This window comes from Papaver somniferum, chromosome 5 (genome assembly GCF_003573695.1).
Source record: "Papaver somniferum cultivar HN1 chromosome 5, ASM357369v1, whole genome shotgun sequence".
NCBI classification, from domain to species: Eukaryota; Viridiplantae; Streptophyta; class Magnoliopsida; order Ranunculales; family Papaveraceae; genus Papaver; species Papaver somniferum.
Window position 1 is genome coordinate 127,219,800 of NC_039362.1, and position 6,264 is coordinate 127,226,063.

Here is a 6,264-nt window from a genome sequence, read left to right on the forward strand (position 1 = left end):
AAACTCGTTAATCACCCTCAGAATTGAAACAAGTTTCATGTTAACTCGTTATGTGTGATATTTGCCACTCTCCCGACATCTTCGTTATACATCCAGTTCACCTGCACCACTTTTTTTTGTCGCGCCACATTTGCATGATCAAAGATACATATTCACTAACGGATGCTGAAATTGTGTGAAAACGATGAGATAACCCTTCGGCATCACAATTATTGATGTTACCGATTTATTCACAAATTTTTTGTAAAATCTTTCCACAAAAAGTATTCTTTTATTGATACATACCATTGATTTGGTCTAATGTAAATAATACATAATTCTTACAAATTGATTCGTTTTCATCCATCGTATATTTGACACCACGAATTATTTTTTCGTTGTGATTGTTGTGAATGTTGTCCTGTTTGTTGTTGTGATTGTTGCGATGAGGATGCCATATTTGTTAGAAATGGAATTTATAGAGATTTTTTCTGCTAGATTGAGTTGATGAGTAGTTGTATTTATAATGAAGGAAAAGTAAGTATTGAGATGGTGTGAAATTGTGAAATTTTGAGGTAAAGATGAAGAAGGTGTGAGTTTTAAGTTTGAAGATGAGGTGAATTTATAGGGGAAAGGAATAACAGTCGTTAGATAACGAGATTGGAAAGTCGCCGTTGGAGGCTCTGTATCACACACTGGCGGAGTCACTTTAAACACTGGCGTTTTTATGAAAGGCTTGCGGTTTTGGGTCACACGCCAGCGTGTTTGGATAACACGTAACGTTTTTTGTGTCGCCAAGCATTTTTCGTCAAGCGCGCATTTAGTCTACTGCCGCACTCAACAAATCCTCTAATTTGTTAGTCTGCCCATCCATTTTTCAAGTTTGTTGAGTCTATAGTGGGAGCAAAATGAGAAGACTTGAAGTATGTTCATTCCATAGAAACTGCTCTAAGGGTCTAGCCTCCTAACACTTACTCAAACCTATCTCTTTATCCTTCATTTTAATTTATTTTTACAGAAAGTCAACTCAGTCAATTCTATTTTTCCTTGACTCTTTCTGTCTTATTTTTCTCGAAACCTAGGATGAACCCTATTGTGCTTAGTTTAGTGACCCTGACCTCGTACCCTTTTTAGGATTATGGGATGTTCATGTTTTGATGTTACCCGCCCATTGGTGCACAAAATTTAATTTTTATCTTTCTTTTAATCTTCTGGGTTACTATCATTTACGGGTTTGTTTTGTAATAATGTATTTAGTCACCCTGACCTCGTACCTTTTTTAGGATTATGGGTTGTTCATGTTTTGTTGTTACCCGTCCATTGGTGCACAAAGTATAATTTTTATCTTTCTTTTAATCCTCTAGTTTATTATGATTTACGGGTCTATTTTGTAATAATGTGTACGTTTCAAACTTTAAAAATTGTTTAAATCATGTACCTTTTAAGCAACAAGTAAACTAAAGGAGTTTATAAGAGCGTTTAAGTTATCTTCCCTAACTCTCCTTTAATCATTTGTGCATCTCTCTCTAAATTTCCTCTCCAAAATGATTGCTCCTGATTTTTATAAGCACTTCAGTGGATTATCTTTAGCTCAGAGGTTTGCTAATCATAGTCAAGCAGGTTTATTACTAACCCCTCTAGAGCTTATTAGAGACTTTGGAATTAAATATCACATGCAGTATTCTAGCTTGAATCTTCTCAAATGAAGTTCATAAACATTGGGAAATAAGAGGCGCTATATCAAGATTTTGGGGTCCAAACTTATTATTTCATATAGGGAAGCATACCCTAATATTTTCATTATTCGTTTTCAATCTCAGTCAAATTTTTGTTGGGAAACCTCTAATGATCCGTGGTACTCTTATGGAAATGTTTTATCTGCTACACCTTCTTATCCAAGAATGACTATCTCCACAGACTCTGTTAGGTATGTTTTTTTTATGGCAAGCTTCGCTTAACAAGCTCCCAATACTGGAAAATATTCTCAATAGGAATTGTGCTCCTACCTCAACATCCGGTAATCCTATTGGTAACATTTATGTGCTATGTCGTCTACAAGAGGAATCTTCCATACATATACTACTGTCTTGTAGCTAAACTCAGAAGCTTTGAAGCATTTTTTCGATGCTAATGATCAAGTCTTCTCACCTCCAACTTATGTACTCTCTCTTATATCATCTTGGATCTGGTGTCGTGAAATAGCTATGAAAGCGTATTTATGCTGGTGTTATATGGACGGTCTGGCTCAAGAAGAACGAAAGAACTTTTAATAAAAAAGAAAAGCCTACATAAGCCATTATCAATGAAACAAAGATCAAAGTTTTTTCCTCGGGCAAAAATCTAAGTTATTTCTATGATATTGTCCGAGATGATATTATTATAAACTGGAAATCGACTTTTATCGACCCTCCATAGTCGTTTTTTTTTTGTTTTCGGGTGTTCTAATTTGTTTTGTTTCGCATGTTTCTTCTGAGCTCCGCACTTTCTTGTAGAATATTCATTCTTGATTAATATTATCTTTATCTTTACCGATAAAAACAAAATGTGGTTAATGCACTTGGGGTTTTCTTGGTATTAATTCGGTAATAATAAGTTTTTGTTTCTTCTATATACTAGTTTTATTTCGTTATATCCATATGTAGTTTGATTGACAACATGTTATCAAGAAGGTTTTCCAGTTGCTATTGTTCATGATTATAAAGTATTTTGCGTTGACACACTTAAGATTATCAATGGTAGATGAAGTAATCCAATTTCCAAAGAAATCTTTTTGGGAAGTGAAGAAATATTGCTTTAGCATAGAAAGTCATCGGTTTTTAGCATCAACACAGCTACAAGAACAAATATTTCTATGCTAGTTTCATTGAAAATGAGGTACTTAAGAGGGTACCTCAACCCAATAAATACAACCGATAAAAAAAACGAATACCAAGTTTGGAATCGGTCACCCAAAGAAAAGAACAAAGATCCAATTAGGATTAATAAAAAAAACAAATGTCCCATACCCAACTAGATCTGGCAAACAGGCGGGCCGGGACTGGATTGTTACGGGTAACACGGTTTACGGGTTAACACATGCCTAAGCTTGCGAGCGTTTATTCTTCATGGGTGGTTATTTTTTCAACCCTAGCTAGCTTTTAGCGAGTAAATCTTACGGGCTTGCGGTTTAGCTTGTATAACTAATATCAAAATTTAAAACTAATTTATGGAAAATTATAAGGATAAAAATCGTAAAATAATACAAACTAACAATAATTTTACACGAATTTTTCATTACAAAAGTAACACCAGTCACTAGTACTTCACCAATTCATGTCCATGATCATCTTCAACAAAGAAAAATAACCTTCGACCGTAGAATTATCATATGACAGACAAAGTGTACAATATGAGATTCTTGATTCCAGAGTTATAAAATTCGAACCTTCTCGATGCTGAGAAGTGACAACATAAACATCAAGTCATTTGAAGTATATGATATATAATCTAAGTTTGTTTCAGACCCAAAACTTCCATATATCAGCATCAAGAATTTTACAAATCTTACTAACTACAGGGTTGGTTCATTCCTAGAGTCCAAGAAAGGGTGAAAAAATGATAATCCTATTCCCGATTGAAACACCAGACAAGAAAAAATAATCAAGTCATGTTGTAATAGAAAGCAAGATAGGTTGCAGCCGTAAAACCATAACCATGGGATATAGGGCATAAAGTCCACTCACTAGTCTAGTGGTTACCTACCTCTCATCACGTCACGTATAGGCCCCCACCACCAACCAAATGTCCCTATCACTATGATACATTTATAATACAAAACAAAAGGGGTTTTTGAGCTTTAGACGATCAGATAACATTTTCAAAGTCAAACGTTGCATCTGACCATCCCAGTCTCAGTTGAGGATGAATTCTAAGTTGTTAATAAGAGTTGAGTTATTCTTTTAATATACTTTGAAGTTTTTCATATGATTATCGTTTGTTTATACTATAACGAATATTTATGATTGATTGATAAATTGTTTAGGTGGAAAACTGAATTGATTTATTGATTTAATCTATTGCTGGTATTGAGTTAGGAGATAAGTAATCGTTGAATAACTTGTACACAAGTAGAGAACACGAGACCTTGTAGAGGGATTCTGTGGAGCGATTGTGTGTATAAACAACACTAAAAAGTAGACCTTGATCTAAGAGTCTAACTAGTAGGATCAACATATAAATTCACAAAAGATAAAGCATTCGACTACTAGGTGGTTTAGAATCGTAGAATCTGGTAGTCGACTTATGTATCCAGTGGTATAAGGAATTTAGGGGATAACACTGATCTAGCTATGATTCCATGGTTGGTGACAATATATGATTAACGATGAGTAGGCAAGTGTAATAAATCATTGATGGTTTATTAACGAAGAAGGATTCCTCGATCATATTACTCTCTATTGCTTACAATTTAATCTTTTCAATCGTTTTATTTACTTTATTTAAAAAATCTAAAACAAAACCCCCCCTTTGATAACTAAACTCATTGTTCTTCGTGGGAACGATCCTTGCTTCCATTATATTACCAGTTAATTGTGTGGAAATAAGTGATTTAATTTGATTGCCACTTACGACAGCTATCATCAACCCAATGGACCGGGCCTTGACCAAAACGTTTACTGGGTTTTGAACCAACTCGATTAGAATTTGACCTTTTGGAGTCAGAAGTACTTGAGCACCATTAAGGAACCTCTAATACGAAAGTCATTTGTGTCTACAAGGGCTTTACAAAAGGTGACATGAGTCATAAAAATCTTTCCATTTTTATCTTTTCAACTTCATCTGTTATACTAAAGTAACAGTAGATGCTAAAGTATGTTAACAAGAGATTTACGGTCTTTAGTAAGATATTCAACCCGATGTAAGTGGTTGGAAGGCATGTGAGATTCTCTTAAATAATAATGTTTACATTGGGATAAAGAAATTTCTCAACTTTAGGTAATTGTGCCAAGGATAAATATGGAAAGAACCTCGTAGAACAGAGGGTTTAGACGTGTTAAATCATACTAATATTGGTATTCTAGAACATGTGAAAGAGTTGGAAATGAACCTTGTTATAGGTATTGGTACAAGAAATGTAATGCGGGTATCGTAGCAGCAACCAATTCCATATATGTAGGGAGTTTTAAAGAACTACAAATTCACTGTATGTTAGAGGAAGGTCATACTGTAGACATCAACTTTAATGGCAAGAAGAAATTTTCCTTACCAATAGACTTACCCAAATTTGATTATCTCATTCAATTGAACTAGATCCACTGTTTTTACTTATGTAATGAAAAGTATATCATTACCGACAAAAATACTCTAAAGCACTTGAGGTATGAGGATCATTATGTGCATTTCATCCACATGAATCGTAACACTCTAAAGTACTTGAGATAAATCCCTTTTTGTTACGTAATAAGGCCACACCACTTATTAAATCTCCCCGGAAAAGATTCGATGTCTTACTGATAGTGGTTTTTCTTTCCACTAACTTAAGGAATATACACTAGTTATTTAACTAATTTCTTATAATTTAGTGTGACTACGATGATTGGATCATCGAGCGAAGAACTGCTCAAACTTTATTTCCAAAAGGGAACAAAGATTAAAAAGTCACAAAAGCTCTATATGTACCGAGAGCTAATTACACCTTGTTAAATTCCAAAGAAACCCATGCAAGTGGATATCATATGTAAACTCATAGTGATGAGAATGTAATTGATTGCATATGTTATATATTGTCTTTAATGAATATGAAAGGAAAGCATATTCTTAGAGAAATATATAAGTCAATTTGGTGAAATGTAAATCACTAAAATTTATTGAATCCATATTGACCCCGACAATAAAACATTGGGTATTGATTCATACAGGCTTTGGCATAACTATAAAGCCACTTTGGTTGTGATATGATGATCGTTTTGAAAGGACTCATACGTACATCACTTTATTTGAGCGAACGAGACAACGGGAAAAATATTGACAGAATGGAAAGTGACGACATATCTCTCTATAAGTGTTTGTTAAAGTACTAGATGCAAAACCTCCCCTTCCCATTATGCTTTTAAGTAAGAAAACATATCACTCATTTTACAAAGTCTTCCGTAAAACAGGATCGAGACCATCCTAATAGGGCTGTCAATGGATAAAAATCCGTCGGATATTGGCAATACCGATAAGGTTAAGGGTTATCGGATATCCGATAATATCCGTCGGAATTTAAAAATTCAATATCGATAAGGTTAAGGATAAGCTATCGGA